At 39.6% G+C, this 18,840-nt stretch overlaps 1 protein-coding gene across 7 annotated transcripts in view; it reads right to left on the bottom strand.

Annotated features, from left to right (window-relative positions):
* Positions 1 to 16,959, bottom strand: part of garre1 (granule associated Rac and RHOG effector 1) — a 55,366-nt gene extending 38,407 nt beyond the window's left edge. Inside the window, exons 1-2 of one of the 7 annotated variants that reach the window (XM_026927287.3) lie at positions 16,128 to 16,401; positions 15,565 to 15,621 (exon numbers count right to left, since the gene is read on the bottom strand). The gene's annotated coding sequence lies outside the window, so the exon portion shown is untranslated. The other 6 variants (XM_026927286.3, XM_026927283.3, XM_026927285.3 and 3 more) reach the window with 6 other exon arrangements.
* Between the last annotated feature and the right edge of the window lie 1,881 nt (positions 16,960 to 18,840).

Below are 18,840 nucleotides of genomic sequence, written 5' to 3'. Positions count from 1 at the left end.
CAGTCACTGAACAGTTGATAACCTCAGTTTGATTTGAGAGACTTAAAGTTAAAACTCGAATGATGCTCATACTCAAGTTCCTTTAAACACACTCAACACTGCTTAACTTTATAGTATAGAGGTACAGAATGAGAAATGATTTATAACTGCACTATCCGCTTTCACCCAGATGAGGATGGGTTCCCTTTTGAGTCTGGTTTCCACCTCATGATGTCTCAGGGAGTTTTTCCTTGCCACCTTTGCCTCTGGCTTGCTCATATGGGATACATTTAATTTTTATATCCAGATTTCTGTAAAGCCGCTTTGTGACAATGTCCTTTGTTAAAAAGCGCTATATTGAACAGACATCGTCACCTAGGAGGGGCGACGTGGCCGAAATATCATGATATCTGAAGATATTTGTATCACACACAATATGTATCGTCATATACGTATATAACCAACTGGCAACAATGCAGTAGTGCTGCTTAAAGAAATAAGAAACATTTTTATGTGAGCAGGTGGAAAAATGGAAATAAATCACTTTAAACTGAAAAGGGTACAAAACTAGATTAATTTGGCTTAAGCCATGGAATAATAGGGAAAAAAGTATTATGAGTGTAGCGCCACCATCAGGCTGTGATTGGACCCACAGAGCACTACCTGATGACCAGGTTTCATGTCTGTACAACTTGGAAGAAGAAGAAGAAGAAGAAGAAGAAGAAGAACAACAACAACAACAACAACGACAACAAAGCAACAGGGTTTGACTACTACGTGCTCGGACACCTAAGAAACGCTGGACATGATACACAAAACGTATTATACTAGTCACTTGTGTAATTATCTAGTAATATACTGAGCGCCAGCTCCGTGTTCTCTGTGCTCGGGTGACTTTTATGATTTCTACACACACTTGGCAAAGGTCTGTTTACTTTTTCTTCCTGTCATCATATTTTTCTGACCAATGAATGAAAGAGTTTTTCGTGGACATTTATAGTCCTACACACCTCTCATCCAACAGTTTTACTGCTTTTTGATTCACGAAACAAACCAAACACAACACAAGTATCAAATTTGCTCTGATTCAGACTAATTGGCGTGAAAGTGTCCTAAGGAGTAGGGTTTATTTACGGTCTCTAGTTGTTGGAGCTATGAATAAAAAGCGAATAAGTCGCCTGGCCACTAAATCTGCCTGTCTGCTGATTTATTCAGTCCTGTAACTATATGTAGAAATAACGATGTTTTAAATTTTCTATTTACTGTCAATATTATCCATGGTTATTAATACAGGAGAGAAAAAAATAAATCTGTACAAACCCAGCCTGCTGCACCTCCACATACTTCTGTAATTTGATTTTGTTGGAACACGCTTACGATATAAGTGACCAGGAATGCTGATCAGATCTGACTAACAGACAATACACGTTCAGCTAAATTCCACACGTTTTTCAGTCTGACCTGAGATTATGAAGCAAGAACACACACCAGGACCGAGCGTATGACTGTAAAACTAACCAAAACGGGCTCCTCGCTGATTTTACAAACACAGTAATAAGTCAACATACTGTTTATGAAGTCACATTTAAAAGGCATCTCAAAACAAAGCTTCACTGAGAAAAGAACTGAGAACTAAAATCCAGACGTGTTGGACAAAGTGTGTGTGTGTGTGTGTCTGTGTGTGTGTGTGTGTGAGCAGTTGTTCAGCTCTGTGTAAGTATTTATGGACATTCCCAGTGTGGCGAGGGCAGAGGTCACGCTCAGCAGTCGCGCAAGTGGCAATAAGCAACTGTGTCGCCTACTAGTGTGGAGAATAACACACATGCGCACACACACACACTTACACACGCTTAACAATTAACAGACAAGTGGCAACTGATACAAATGAACAAAACATGAGTGTGTCTTCTACGCGGTTCACTTCAGAAATAAATGCTCAGATGTAAAGACAACACAGCTTTATAAGCCTGTACTTCTCGTTAGGTAAAGGTTCAGAGCTGCACATTTCATCACCACAGGCCTGCTGCTGAAATGTAACATTTTTGCTGAAACCAAAATTTTGCATCTTCAGTAACCCTGATCTCACTTTACCTCGATGAGACGAAGCCCATTTTACCAAATCACGGACGCAAAGTGACCTCCTGACTCCAGCACGTTCCTGGCTTCGTCTCAGCAGCGGGCCAAAAGCGAATGTGGCTCACGTTTCAAACTCGCACGCCGTGTTACAGGTCTGAGAGGGAACACTGCTCCGACTTCTGTCGTCAAACAACTCGACTGGTGTTTAACAGAGCCAGGAGACAATATTATCCCTTCTGTTTTACACACACACACACACACACACACTTGTAAGTGAACAGCACCTGAATCCTAATAAGCACAAGAAATTCATTTGGATTCATGAGCTGAAGCCACAAAACTGCACTTTGCACTAGTTTCTGTTTAAAATAATAATAATAATAATAATAATTCACTTCACAGGAGCTATTCCCTTACATCCTCTAATCACATGAGTGGATCTTTAGGATTGTTTAAAAAAAATTTTTTGATGGTAAAATTTTGTACTCCTGTTTTTACCCTCTTCAGTTTATTGTAATTTATTTTTCTATACATTAAAACTTATCATTACATTTTTAAATTTATTATTAGAATTTATTAAAATTATTATTATTATTTTTTCCTGATATTTTGTTTCCAAATTATATCGCAAGACATATCGTGCATCGTAGGTAATCACGTATGGTCATAAGATAAATTTGTACGTATCGTTCACCCCAATTCACTCCTCACTTCTTTCCAGACTGAATACACTGCCTTTTTTTTTGGGAATTTCGTAATCAACGCTCGCTAGGAAGGTAAAGTCAGTATTTACAACATTATGCACACGTCAGTTAATTTCATTTCCTCAAAAGAGTGATTTTTCAGAAGTCTAGTCTCTTCTAGGGTTGTCACGGTTAGTCGTGGTTGTTGATCGAACGCTTACCTCAACGCTGGCTTTTACAAAATAGCGCTCTCTCTCTCTCTTTCAGTTAGACATATGTGATAAATACTGACAGTGTAACAGATCGGATGGGAAAACTGTTGTTAAAAATGTCTTTCTAAGAAAAAACAATCAGAGAAACTGTTTTTTTTTTATCCTCTGGTATTTGAATGTGGATAAAGAAAAGACTTTTGTACAAAAAAGCTATAATACTTTTTTCATGTAATTTTTTACCACCAGCTTGTGTGTGTGTGTGTGTTTTTTTTTTTTAGAGATTGTGATATTTTTAAACAAAATGATCATTCTGTGAAAATCATAAGGCATTGTAGAATTTCCAAACACCATAAATTTGCTTCGTTGAAACTGATTTTCTTACGTAGCACTCCATCTATAAACAATCCGCCGTTGTTTACGTAGTTTATTCTATTACCGAGTTAATAAACAGTCCACCTAGTTAGCAAAATTATACGACTCTAAGCAAGCAAGGTGTTCAATCGAACACATCGTGAAGCGCATTTCACTCCTTGTGTTATTAAACTGCACAGGCCACTCGTCTGACACCGATTACACACACTTCAGAGTCACAAGTCGACAACCGGCTAACATTTTGCCAAACTGCTAAACTTCTAAGATTTCCACAAGTCAGGAACACAACAACTGTTTGAGCTTCTCTAGGGAAATTTCACATGCAAACAGAGCACGCAAGCAGACAGGCGGAGGACGCGTTACCTCGGAAACCGAACAGGAAAAAGCGGCCCTCTCTACTCTAAACACACGCACACACACACACACACACACACACAGAGCAGTCTAGCCATGGATCCCATAATCCGGCTACGAGAACACATTTCTTACGACTGGAGTAAAAAGAAACATTTAGTCTAAAGTCTAAAACAACAAACAAACAAATAAATAAATGTTTCCTTGGCTCCTGCCAATTACAGAACTCCGTCTGTTTCACATCGGAATACTATTCCTTTTCCACATCTTCAGTGGAGTCGGAAAGAAAAATAAAAAAGTGACTAACACGACACACTATGAACTCTCCATGAACTCATTGATTAGCAAAATGATTTTCTACGGCGCAGGATAAGCCTGTGTGAGAGTTTACCTATGAAACCACATTTCCCTGTTGCAATACAGTTAGCACAAAAACCTTTAAATATATAATTAGCTTAAACATACAGAACAAGCAGCCCAGTAGATTCCATTTTATTTACTTATTTACTTATTTATTAATTTTTATTTCCTCCTATCCATGTTTGCTGTCTTCTCACTCTATCAACTCAGTCTCGTTTTTAAAAACGTTCTTCTCATCTCAAATCTGATTGGTCAAGGCAAATCACAGGTTTATACGTTATCGTTTCTATAGTAACAGCTCATTCACATGGACACGCTTCACAATAATAAACAGACAAAAAGCACTTCATTTAACAAGGAAACAAGTATAAATCATTGATATGGTGAAGTTTTCTGTAAGGACATGTTTGTACAATTTTTTTATGGAAGGAGTCTCCAGTGTCAGAGCTTTGTGACAGGAAGTCGTCAGGACCTTCCTGTTTGTCGGTAACATGACAAGCTGCATTTTCTTTTTTAACATATTAACCTTTGAAAAAAATCGTCTGGTGAGTGACTGTTTATAGGTGCGTATAGCTAACACAAGTGATAAGAGAAACTCGCTTGTTTCGTGGATGTTCCACAACATTAAATGTAACTAGAAATGGTTAAAAAAGCATGATGTAGCATTCTGTAATAAATTAGAAATCGCAAATGTATCCAATGTACTCTTCTACAAGCCTTGTTGAGTAAATGGATATGTTTAAAAGATGAACTGGTGCGATTATAACAATGAGTCTTTTTAGAAAAAAAAATATCAGTAGATCTCTGGAGGTGAAGAAAGATCACAGAACTGCTCTCTTTTCGAAGATAAAAACTTCACATTCACATAGCAGATGCATCTTTCTGTCTACAAGGTTGAAAGCTGCTTATTGGATGAACCAAATTTAACCAGATGTAATATTATTTTCACATTCAGCATTTCAGGTTTTGCTGTGATATGAATAAAAGTCTGACAGAATGCACACGCTGTAAACTTAACAACGCTCTCACCAGTCGTATCAGCTAACTAATCAGCCTAGCTTGCTCTCAAGATTAGACCTACTCTAATCAGTAATGCAGATGAAATAAAGATTAGTGTAACTCTACTGATGAAGCGCTAGTTTGTCTTCCCTGGAGCTTTGGAGGCAAATCAAGAGAATTTGAGCTGCTTGTGCGACTTTACCGCATGCAGTTACAGTTAAAGTGAGACGTCACATCATGTGTCTGTGAACGTCCCAAAAATAGACGGTTAATTACACTGCAACGTTGGAATATTAGCTAAGTCATATGTTCAATTCAACAAGTCGTAAATCTCTGTATATACACATACTAATAACACACATTCTTCCACCAGACTTTAGTCCTCTATGTTTATTTTTCTTGCTTGTTGCAAAAATGAGACCGGATTGGTCAAGAGGTAAAAGTGACATCATCATGAAAGCATGAACTCAGCTTTAAAACATTTCAATTTCACACAGTACAGCTCTTGTGTGTGAAGTCCGTGATATTCTTTGCGATTTGTGAAATGAAGAGGTGCTATATCTATCCGGCAAGAAGGACCGAGTGGCTGCCGAGTGGCACAAGAGAAAAAGTGTTCGTCTGTTCACCTTGTCTTCAGTAGATAGCGAGTTCAAATCCCGATGACGTCACACCCATCCGTGTCAGCAAAACAGTCCGTGCTCTCTGGGTGGGGGGGCATGTGCACACTCTCTCTCACTCTCCCCTGTCAATCACAGAGACACTAGCCAATCATGAGCGTTTGTGAGGTCACGGAGGAAAACGCTATCCGCCCTCTTCCGCATACGAGTGTGTTACGCCGCCCTGTGATGCAGCAGAAGTCCAAAAAAGATGCGTTCAGCCAGCTTCACGTGTCTCAGTGGAAACATGCGTCAGCCTTCACCCTCCCTGTTAGGCAAGGCCAGATTGGGGAGAAAGTAAAGAGGGTAAGACGATAAATAAATAATTTCCCCAACGATTCCCCAATGAAAGGTTTATGAATGGTTTTGCAGTGTCTGAGTAACGTTAAGGAAATGAAAACTTCGTAAACAGGATCTAACTGAGGAGAAATAAAGGCCAAGTTCACAAGGCTGTTCTGACATCTGCTGTGGTCCAGGCCTGGACTGATGGGATTTTTGCCGCACCAGTGTGACCAGCAATCACATGAACAGGAAACTCACTGAACGTTCGCGTTCGTCAATGTCCTCATGGAAACAGTGACGAGAAGTGTGTGTGTGTGTGTTGGGGTCCAAAACGTCCCTGTAAAGACGTCCTGAAGCTCAACATCTCAGCAAAGACAACTTTTGCATGCAGCACCAACACACAGAAAGACACAACACATGTTAAGGTGAAGAATCACGACATGTGGTGGTGCTGTTTTGTTTAAATCCACATCACGATGGCACTCAAGAGCTTCATGAGTTGCTGCTGTGCACAAAATGACCTTTTTCTCTCTTGCAGCTGTTCGTGAGTGCGAGGGTGTATTTTTCTTAAAACTGAACATCCACAAAATGCTGCCTGACAGGTACATAATTCTTCACAGGGTAAAACTATTTACAGGTACTGCTGAACAACAGACAAACGATCCAAACAAGCCTCTAACAAATAAAACCTATCATTATGACAATGGTGACAACGATGACGATTATAATTATGATCGCTAATATACAATATATAATAAAGACGGTCAAGACATTAATAGTTCTTTTCCGATCACGAAATGCAACCGATATTTTTCCCCCTTTAAAAACTACTAAGTTTTAAAATTATATTTTTTTCACTTTTTTGGGAAACACATGGACTTTACAAAAATACAGGGAAAAAAATACATAGCTAAAAGCACCAAACTGCAGCTTTATTTATTCAGTTCAGCCACAAATAGTTTCCAAATCCACTTCCAATCTTTTCCATTTGTTACTGGATCAGACTGAATTTGTTCTTTTTTCCTCCGATATCCAATTATTATTATTATTATTACTATTATTATTATTATCATTATTATGACACGTGCTAACATGATTGCTGCATTAGTAAATCAGACTCTTGTTATTTTTCTGTGGTATTAGTCATGTTTCATTTTTCTTCACACTAACATGTTTATTTCCTTTATCTGTACATTTGATTTATTTACTCTGTCATTTTGTTCCTCAGTATTCAGGATGTAGGTCATTTGTTTGTTTCTGTGCGGCTGAAACAGATCTGAGAGCGGCCCGAGGCGATGGTGTTAGGGGGCCTCTTATGTAAGAGTCATGAGCACATTTGCAAAAGGTGAAGCTTTACCCTGAGGGAAATGAAGGATCCAATCCCGTAACACCTGTTTCGCAATGACATCAGACTGAGAGAGAGAGAGAGAGAGAGGGAGAGACAGGGAGAGAGAGGGAGACAGAGAAAGAGATAGAGTGTGAGAGAAAGACAGTGAGGGGGAGAGAGAGAAAGAGAGAGACAGACAGACAGAGAAAGAGGTAGACAGAGAGAGAGAGGTAGACAGAGAAAGGGGGGAGAGACAGACAGACAGAGAGAGAGAAAGAGAGAGATAGACAGACAGATAGACAGAGAGAGAGAGAGAGAGAGAGAGAAAGAAAGAGACAGTCAGACAGAGAGAGAGAGAGAGAGAGAGAGAGAGAGAGAGAGGGAGAAAGAGAGAGACAGACAGAATGTCACTTGCTTGAGCACATCCTCAGAAATTAACGCTAATACCAATGCTTAAATGTTAATACAACGTACACAGTGGGGTCAGTACGACACCATGTGACACTGTGTGTGTAACTGAACAAACAAACTAACACCACATCACACACATATGCACTGTTCTACACGTTCAAAAAAAATTTAAACCTACTGAAAGCTGTGTGTTGCGTACCAGTTTTCTGGATTTTCTTGATTAGTTAAAAGTGTAGGGTCAAAGTTTTCAGTTTCAAGCTAGCAGTGTGTGGGACGAAGTAAGAAAAGCTAGCAGTGTGTGTGAGATGACGTAAGAAAAATTAGCAGTGTGTGTGAGATGAAGTGAGAAAAGCTAGCAGTGTGTGTGAGATGAAGTGAGAAAAGCTAGCAGTGTGTGAGAGATGACGTAAAAAAAATTAGCAGTGTGTGTGAGATGAAGCGAGAAAAATTAGCAGTGTGTATCTGTGTGTGTGTGTGTGTGTGTGTGAGATGAAGTGAGAAAAGCTAGCAGTGTGTGAATAATATAGCTAGCTATTTACTGGTTAACTTTATCCATAATATAGCGTTAATAGATGGTTCAGATTCACGCATGCATTTGAGTATCTATATAATGTTGAAAGTGGTCTGCTTTTCATTACTTAAATATGACGACACAGCTGGTGCGAGAAAGCTCTCAACTGTTCAACTGGCGAATAAAAAAATCTCAGACAAAAATAGCTGACGGATAATGATCTGCTGTAAGGCAAACCTCTGATCACTACTCCCACCAACCATTACACGTGTTGCGTACGAGCTCAAAAACACCGGAGCACACTTGTACGATCGCCTCAGAAACACAAGCTCTCCGGAAGTTTCCGTTACGAGAAAAGATAGCTCTGGTTATTGGGATGAGGAAGTCATTTTAAACCAGAACAAATCACAAAGAAAGCTGCTGACTCCTGCACTAACCACTAACACAAACAGGTACACACTCATGTAATAAGATGAGTCATATATTCCACACGTCTCCACTTCACAGGCAGGGGAAAGAAAAAAAAAACAAAACAAAGGAAACATGAAACAAGAGGCAGCGCTTTTCTAATCTGGCCTCTGTTACAACACACCACTATACATTAATAAACACACACACAGACAGCGAGAGAGAGAGAGAGAGGGAGAGAGAGAGGGAGAGAGGAACACAAGCAGAGACAGACAGCGACAGCGAGACAGACAGAAAAACAGAGAAAGAGAGACAGACAGATGTATTAATTTGGGCGGCTGTCATCATTCATTAACTCATCATCACTAAGCGCTTTATAGTGGTTTATCGTAGCCAATTCACATAGTGCCATGTTTTTGGGAAGAGGAACCCACACGCACGGGGAGAACCCGGAGAAAACCCACACAGACGTGGGGAGAACCCGGAGAAAACCCACACAGACGCGGGGAGAACCCGGAGAAAACCCACACAGACGCAGGGAGAACCCGGAGGAAACCCACACAGACGCAGGGAGAACCCGGAGGAAACCCACACAGACGCAGGGAGAACCCGGAGGAAACCCACACAGACGCGGGGAGAACCCGGAGGAAACCCACATAGACATGGGGAGAACCCGGAGGAAACCCACATAGACATGGGGAGAACCCGGAGGAAACCCACATAGACGCGGGGAGAACCCGGAGGAAACCCACATAGACGCGGGGAGAACCCGGAGGAAACCCACATAGACGTGGGGAGAACCCGGAGGAAACCCACATAGACGTGGGGAGAACCCGGAGGAAACCCACAGAGAAGCGGTGAGAACCCGGAGTGAAACTCCACACAGACGTGGGGAGAACCCAGAGAAAACCCACTCACACGGGGAGAACCCGGAGGAAACCCACAGAGAAGCGGGGAGAACCCGGAGTGAAACTCTACACAGACGTGGGGAGAACCCGGAGGAAACCCACTCACACGGGGAGAACCCGGAGTGAAACTCTACACAGACGTGGGGAGAACCCGGAGGAAACCCACTCACACGGGGAGAACCCGGAGGAAACCCACACAGACGCGGGGAGAACCCGGAGTGAAACTCTACACAGACGTGGGGAGAACCCGGAGGAAACCCACTCACACGGGGAGAACCCGGAGTGAAACTCTACACAGACGTGGGGAGAACCCGGAGGAAACCCACTCACACGGGGAGAACCCGGAGGAAACCCACACAGACGCGGGGAGAACCCGGAGTGAAACTCTACACAGACGTGGGGAGAACCCGGAGGAAACCCACACAGACGCGGGGAGAACCCGGAGTGAAACTCCACACAGACGTGGGGAGAACCCGGAGGAAACCCACACAGACGCGAGGAGAACCCGGAGGAAACTCTACACAGACGTGAACCCGAGCTCAGGATCGAACCAGAGACCCTGGAGCTTAATATTTAACTTAACTATACTTAATACTTAATACTTATACTCAACTATACATTAAGTATAAACCGTTAATAAAGTGTTGTTTGTTAATAAATAAAACATCGTAATGTTGGAAAATCGCTGTGATATAAGCGGAATAACACTCCAGACACACCGTTGCTATGATGTCTAGAATTTCCAATAAAATCTGATTTAGGATATTAATGAATATTGGTTACATGACCACTTAAGTAGGTGAAGTTTAGGGTCACTAATCGTACAGTATTGTTTTTATCAGGGTGACGATACTTAATAAAATAAAATAAATGTACTAAATCATCTGCACATCTCCTGCATGCTAAAAGCAGAAGCATCTTTTCCAGCGAACCCAGATGTTTGTGTGACACTCAGTGATACGATCACATCATAAATCTGTTTCCAGAACATGATATGCTGTATGATACTGTATCGTATCCGAATCTAAAGTTATTACAACTCCAGGCTCTATTTCAAGTCAATTTTACAAATCAAAACTTCAAATGGGATTAATCAGAGTGAATTTGCTAGATTTGTAATTAAAATTTTCTATATTAAAGCTGAAAACATCGCTGAGAGACGCCTGCTATGTTCCAATGTTCCAACACACAGCAAGCAATTTATTAATTATTATAAAACACAGGAGGGGAAAAAAAAAAAAGTCACGGTCATTAAAAGGTGACTTTGGATGAAATTTCCGGAATGTGTATGAGAAAGGCTAAATGCGGATGCAACCCAGAGGCATGTCTGTCTGCCCCGGGCCAAAATAAACACCTGTGGGGGAGGAAAAAAAATAAGAAAAAAAAAAAAACCTCCCCAAGAGCACCTGTAAAGAATGAAATTCCCCGATCGTTCAGCGTACGACTAATGATTTCTGAATTATGTGAGAATACTGCGAAGAATGCTGCGTTAAAACGGAGCGAAATAAAAAGAGTGTCAACAATAACCCGATAATGTGTTTAACAACTGTTCGATGTTTAAGCAATGTAATACGAGCGAGAGTGCAGTTACACTGAATATCTGCACGGCCGTGATTAGCCGTGATATTCAGGAAAACCGCATGATTGCGATTATCATACGGTTATATCGAATGTTGTCTTTTGCTTTTATACCACAGCTCTATAAACGGGAAATTAATATTGAGCTAGTGGCCAAATGTTCCGTTTATTTTTGCTCTGTTAGTGGAAACAGATCCTGAAAGAGCCACAGTCACTTTATGACCCATCGGCTAGCTGGCTAGCTAACACACATTGACATTTACTTTCACATTAAAGGTGCTTCTGGGTAAATTAGGGTCCCTTCTTCGTTTTCATCTTCATCTGACAAGCTTTCATGTTTTAAGTTATATTCCTAAAAACTATCGTCCGCTGATGATGTCGCTAACTCTACTGTAGTAACCGTTTTGAACTTTGAACACAGACGAGTGGAGTGATCTACACAGTGAGACGTCCCAGTGCGGTTATACTAAATATAAGCACCTTTGGAATGTCACTCGACCAATCAGATTAGCGGATGGGAACCAACTGTTGTATAATGAGATTTATACCTCAGCACTACTGAATTCTGATTGGTCAGAAGTTTCCGATTCTATAAACAGCATTAGTTCTGACGCTACTTCCAGCTGCAAGGTTTTAATGATATTAATGCTCAGGGCCTGTAATAAATAAAAACAGTGTAATTGTTGACAAATTGTTTTGGCATAAGAGGAATAAAACACTTCAGGACAAAAAAAAAAAAAAAAAAGAATCAAATTTCAGTGTGGTAAGAGTAAACCTGCTACGCGTCAGGCAGCCTCACGATGTCCCGTCATTGATTATTTTCCCAGAACAGCATGTCTGGATGTGTTTTATTCCTTACTAACTGTCTAACCCGAATTCCTCTATTATGAAACATACTGTTTGTTCTACATATTCAAAATAAGCATCTAAATGAAAATCCAGCGAGTCTGCATTGGCCAACTCACTGCAAAACACACACACACACACACACAAACACACTTACACACACGTTCTTTACAGGACATATTTGAAGAAAGTCCTTGGATCGTTTTTCAAGACCGCCATCAATTCAGCATCAAGGCGTGCATTTTTTTTTCTGTCTTTCATTCCTAAACTGAAGGGACCCAAACAGGAAATACATTCCACATGACCTCAGCGAGAGCAGAGCGCTGCCAAACAGCCCCACTTGACAGACTCGGTACAATGCCGAGAACCTCGGTCTGCTCTCGCGGCTCAAAAAAAAAAAAAAAAAAAAAAAACGACTCCGGAGAGTTTAAAGCTGCGGTCAGTGGATTGCTCAACTACATCAGCGATTTAGTATTTACATTTAAACTGATTTTTATGTCATTTCTGAAGATGACACAGGTGTTACGTTTGATATGTGTTCGTAAATGATAACTTGACTAATCAATCATCATAATTAAAGAAACACAAACTTGAGTGAGTGAGAACAAAATACTCAAAATACTCAAAATACCCGTGCTGTTATAGGAAATTAATCCTATAGCTCAGTGGTGTTAGACTACTGATCAGAAGGCTGTGAGTTCAAATCCAGCGCTGTCACTGCTGGGCCCTTGAGCAAGGCCCTTAACCCTCAACTGCTCAGTTGTATAAAAATGACATAAAATGTAAGTCAATGTGGATAACGGCGTCTGCCAAATGCCGGAAATGTAAACGCGAGACGCAGTGGTGTCAAGCCGAGTTACAGTGTTTTATTCCTCTTACACCTCAGCAACGATTACAATTTTTTTATTTATAGTTACATTTAAAGAAGTAGGTTCCTGTTATCACTTACGTTAAAGCAGCTATAAACAAAGCACTTTGCAGTGTGAGAAAGCTTATTAAGCTTTACCTCTGACACTGGAGACTCCTTCCAAAAATGCAAAATAAATATGTCCTTACAGAAAACTGGCAACTGGCTCTCTGTAAAGCTTTAACTTGAAAAAATGTAAATAAACCTCATTTTATGATTAAAGTCTCGTTGAAACAGGGGTTTACACACTTTCTGGGTGAACGACTCCAATTGGACATTACAATTGGACCATTCTACAGTTTTTTTAATTCCGGACTTATAATATAGGACTACTCTAACGTAAGAACGTTTTATTATATCAATAAAATACATATCTGTAACATAAATGACTAAAAACCAAAGGGATATTCCTTGCATTGACTGTCTCCCTTAAAACCGTCCGCCGTCGTCTTGATTGTTGTCATGATCTGCGTCTCAAATCGAAAACTGACCTTCCAATCAAAATTATTTACTAATCTAGAAAATCCAGAAGACTGGCATGATGATATTTCAGTAGATTTGATGGTGACGTAAGAGAGTTTTAAAATTCAAAAGCTAACTGTAATGGGGAAACCGATTGGTGTTAGTGCTCAATAACAGACTAGAATATTACACAAGTATGTGGTTTGAGACAGAACACTAGTGTGTTTAATTGCAGTAGATGGACGGAAAACTTCTTATATTCTTACTGCTGAACTACGCACATGCAGCGTGTAAGGATAGCAAAAAAGATCAAAGTAACACGTAATTTATACGTGGCTCATCTGAATGTGACTCTCAGTAACATTTTAAAATATCAGCACACAAAATCCATCTTTGACATTTCTGATATTCATTTGTAAAAATAAATCAATGAAAGAAAACAGTAGATTATGCGTTTCTCTTGTGGGCCCATTTGTAAGTCAAGTGACCCGACGTTGGGTCGCAACCCCTAGTGTGGGAACCTTTGCCTTAAAATATTATACGAGCAAAAACTAAATCACTGGTAGTTATTTGTTTACATTTACTTCATCGCAGGCACATTTTCCCAGCGTAAGTCTGTTGCGTGAGTTCTGTTGACTTTTGAGATTATTATTTTTTATCACACTATCTGACATTATCTCAATAAAGTTCTGTAACGTAATGTACAGAATACGATAACGCGTGCTGTCCGTGTCAGATTACACGATGAAGATCCTCTAACAATAGACCTGTGATTACAGAAAATAACTACATTGTGCTTACGCTGTCAATCAGTGTGATCCGGAGACTGGAAAACAAGCTCGGTTTGGGAAAGAAAAATATTCTTCGGTATAATAGTGATGGTATAAAATTATATGTAGAAAAGACACGCATTAAAAGCTGAAAAGGGGAAGTTTAGAGTCAGTCGTAACAACACGGAACGTCGTTACATACATCATTACATTTCGCCATCACAATGACCAAATTCGTAGCTGTCCTGTGAGTTTCGCATCATCCCGTGCAGGCCTGCTATTGGTTGTTTTTAGATGAGCATCGTAGCAGCGCTTTGTTGTTTATTAAAGTTGTGTCTAAAAGTTTTCTGCGTAAATCAAATGAACAAAAATGTTCTGCTGGATTTACAAAAGTTTCTGATTTTCTTCCTACACACATGCGTAAAATGCAAGGCATGTTCCTGACACAGCTCATTTGCATGTAGCGACGCCCACAAAACTCCATAAAAGGTAAAGTGCACAGACAGCGGGGAGCATGAAATGAACAATCAGGGTAAAGGCAGAAAGACAGAAGTGGAAGTTAGTTTCACTCATTTCTATGCTGGTAAAAATATTTAATAATAAATAATATTAAAAATAATTAGCGAGCGCTTTAGAGCTTATGGCTCTGCGCAGACGGCGCGACCCATCCTCCATTTATATGCCATTATTTCTTTTGTCATAATTAAATGATTCGTTTTATTTGTCATAATTTATGGCTTTGTGTTGGCTTGCTTGCTTTCTTTCTTTCTTTATTTATTTAAAAAAAATTTTTAATTAATGCCAGCAGTATTAAACTGCTAGTTTTTCACAAAATGATCTCACTAGTCCTCTTAGTCCCTGACCCAGTGAAGTAGCATGAGGAAGTGCTTTTGACAGAGACTCCAAAGCACTTCTGTAAGTCTCTCTGGATAAAGGCGTCTGCTAAACGCTGAGAATGCAATAAAAATAAGCAATTTAAACTCAACAGTATAAATAATCCGCTTATATAAAAGTGCAGAAATCCGTGCAAATTAGGCTACAAGTCGATCAAGTCAAGGTTTACATTAGTTAATCTTCGTATGCGTAAATTTTTACACACTCAGGAGCACAAGTAGGATACGAACGTTTTATTCTTGAATTTACAGGATTTTCACGAACACCACAGAAAAATCGTACGACGATTTACGAATGAATTGTCGAGGACGCCGATTTGAACGCTGAATTCTTTTTCCCAGCGTGAGATTTTTGTCTTCGGCAACAAAATCAGGCCAAAAATCTTACAGTGCATCATATCATGAAAATATCGACACGCTTCACCTCAAACCTCTTCAGAAATCACTCAAACATGAGAAACACACTCCGATGAGTCACGTAATGATCCTGGATTTCTGAAACGGTGTCGGTTTAGGAGCTCGTACCTGCAAGATTAGCACTAAAAATAAATAATAAAGCCCTGAACTCACCGTGTTCAGAGTAACGCTTTCCTAAAAGAGACAGTCTGGTGGTGACGTGTGCATCTCCTGTGTGCAGGTGAAGTGATTAAAAAAAAAAAACAACAACAACAAAAATCCCACAGACACCTGGTTCTGTTCAACATTTATCACAATGATCTGCAGGAAGTGCACTATAACTCAGTCAGTCAGGTTTCACCGAAACTCCTCACCACTCAGGGCATTACAGTTTTAGCCAGCTATTAATACAGCCTTTAAAAACAGACTCTGCAGTGTGTGTGTGTGTGTGTGTGAGTGTGTGTGTGTGTGTGTGTGTGTGTGTGTGTGTGAGTGAGGGGCAAGCCAGCATTTCTCCAAAAGAAACAAACCCCCAGACAATTCAGAAAGCAGCACTTCTCCAAAGACACATCTCAAACCTGAATCCTAAACTATTATTCTACATATAATGCACATTATGTAGGAATCCTTACTAGGGCACCTACTCAGGGAGCATGGGGATTTGGTATCGAGCCCTAGTCGAATAGGTGAGATGAATAAAGTTAGCACTAACCAAGTTTAGAAGATAATAAACCTACCTAGTCATGTTAGGGGTTATTTTAAAGAAACCTCCAGTTGTGTTGCTGCCACATAGTTTCCAAGCTAATGCGATTAATCGGCTTCAACTAGCTGTCTTAGCAACGACACCAGCACCAACACCAACACTAACACTTTAAACCTTAACAACACGCCTTGAAATGACCAGCACGCTGATTCATTTCCATTTCACGCCTCCCAGAAAAACAAACGGGATGAAAAGAGCTCACGCAGCTAGCTACATACCCCCTTTGCTAACCAGCTAATATGAACTAATGTTACCTCCTCATAGGCGTTCTTCTTCCTCACCCGTATTCCAATAAAGATCCCGCCTCCTCCGCTGTGATTGGCTACAGGCGGCTCATAAGCCGTGCTCCGATTGGACACCTTCAATAAACATGACGGTTCAGCCAATCCCAGAGCAGTAAAACGGAATAAGGGTGGGGTGGAGGGCGAAAGGGGGGAAATAACGCTGTCTATCGATAGCAGCAGCGGCGGCGGCGGAGGAGGAGGATTTTTCTCGCCAGCTAACGCGTTAGCCCCGGTGCCCTTTAGCGACTCGATTCTGTCTTTTTAATTTTATTTTTTTAAACAAAAAAAACCGCACTGAGAACTTACAGAAATAAAAGAGGCAGCGTTTATCGGCGGCGCGGTCCCGGCGGCGGAGGAGGCGCTCAGCGTCGCGGTAACTTCGCTAAAAGTGGACGTTAATGTAGATTCGATAACCGCATCACTTACCGCTCCATGTTCCCACCCTCCTGACAGGCGCGCGCGCGAACACAGCGACTACTAGCGACGCGAGAACGCGCACACGCCCGCGCGCCCAACCGGAAGTGCACGGCATACAATAAAAGACCCTCGAGACTAACGCGTTATTATTATTATTATTTTTATTATTATTATTATTATTATTGTTGTTGTTGTTGTTGTTCTTTGTATTCTTCTTCTTTATATTGTTATTATTAATTTTTTAAATTATATTTATTATTGTAGTCCTGCTCCTCCTCTTCCTCTTCTTCTTTTTCTTGTTATTATTATTATTATTATTATTATTATTATTGCCGTTTATTGTTGTTGTTGTTCCTCTTCTTCATATTGTTAATATTAATTTTTTACATTATATTTATTATTGTACTCCTGCTCCTCTTCTTCTTCTTCTTCTTCTTCCTCTTCATATTATTATTAATTTTTAATTATACTTATTCTACTTATTAGATCTATTATCTAAATCTATTATTATTTGTATTATTATTATTATTGTTGTTATTATTATTATTATTGTAGTACTTGTTTAGGTACACATTATTATTCCTTCTCCTCCTTACAGTTTTGAGTTTTATCTTCTCTTTGTATTTTTCTGTTTTAAGTTAGATTTTAAGATAAAAGCCAAACCTGCAAACATTATTATTATTATTATTATTATTATGAGGAGTAGTAGTACTACCACGTTAATATTAGTAGTAATGTAAATATATATCTTGCTCAGGGGATCAGTCACTGACAGTTGGAATAGTGATATTTTGAAAAGCTGAGGATGAAAACAGTAATAAGGGTGTAGAGATGTAAAGTTGAGCTGCTCCGCCCTCTAGCGGTCAGAACTCACATCACAGCTTTCCAGCACATCAAATGCGCCTTGTTTACTGCAGGTGGCGCTAAACACACATTTATCCAGGAATATGGGTGTGTTTTATATTATAGTTTTCTCTAAAACATCAAGCCTATATGCCACTTTGGCCATTTTCAGCAGTATATAGACTATCTGCTGTACCTACACCCATAACACATGGTTATTAATATTATACAGGATTTTTTACAAAATACAAAATACGTGAATTTGTAATCAGAATTTAATAACGGATCTAAAACTTCACATTCAGGTCATACTTCCTGCTGTATTTTATTTACAAAAGCCTGCACAAAGTATTGGTGTTCAATGTTACTTTCTAAGGCACTGTGGTAGGGTGTATATAGATGTTTAAAAAAAAATTCGGTACAGACCACGCCCACTTCCGGTTTAAAAGTGATTTAGAAAAATAAATAAATAAAGTGTTATAATCTTTTGGGCACTAAACAGATACAGATAATGGCAATAAGTTACACCTCTAATACACAAGTCTTTAAGCAGAAACATATAAAAAATGGAAGCTAGGTTTATGTAAATACGTCTTTAAAACCTTACATAACTCACAAAACACACACACACACACACACACATATATATATACATATATATATATATATATATATACACACACACACACACACACACACACAGAGAGAGAGGGAGTACTGTGCAAAAGTCTTAGGCACCCTATTTTTTTTTAGTACAAACTTTGTTATAGATTTTTATTTTATGACTTCTACATTATTGATTCAGTACAAAAACATTTTAGATTCCAAACATTAGTTTTCCAGCACAAAATTAAATGTTACAGAAAAATGTTTGTATGTCAGTAAAGAAAGCAGCAGATTCCATAAGAGACACTTTTCAGATAAAAACATAATGAAGGCTGCTGGGTTTCACTGCAGAAATAAGAAGCGAGTCGACAGTCAAAGTCTCCAGAAGAACTGTGGCTGCTTCTGCAAGATGCTCAGTAACACTTACAGCTCATTTCCTTATAAAACTGCACACACTGAACCTGAGACTACTATTTTTTTTTTTAAAAGCGAAGGATTGTTACACCAAATATTGACTTTGTTTCATTCTGTTTACTG

This window comes from Pangasianodon hypophthalmus, chromosome 6 (genome assembly GCF_027358585.1).
Source record: "Pangasianodon hypophthalmus isolate fPanHyp1 chromosome 6, fPanHyp1.pri, whole genome shotgun sequence".
In the NCBI taxonomy this organism is placed as follows: Eukaryota; Metazoa; Chordata; class Actinopteri; order Siluriformes; family Pangasiidae; genus Pangasianodon; species Pangasianodon hypophthalmus.
Note: the sequence above shows the minus strand (reverse complement) of the source record. Positions and strands in the feature narration are given on the sequence as shown.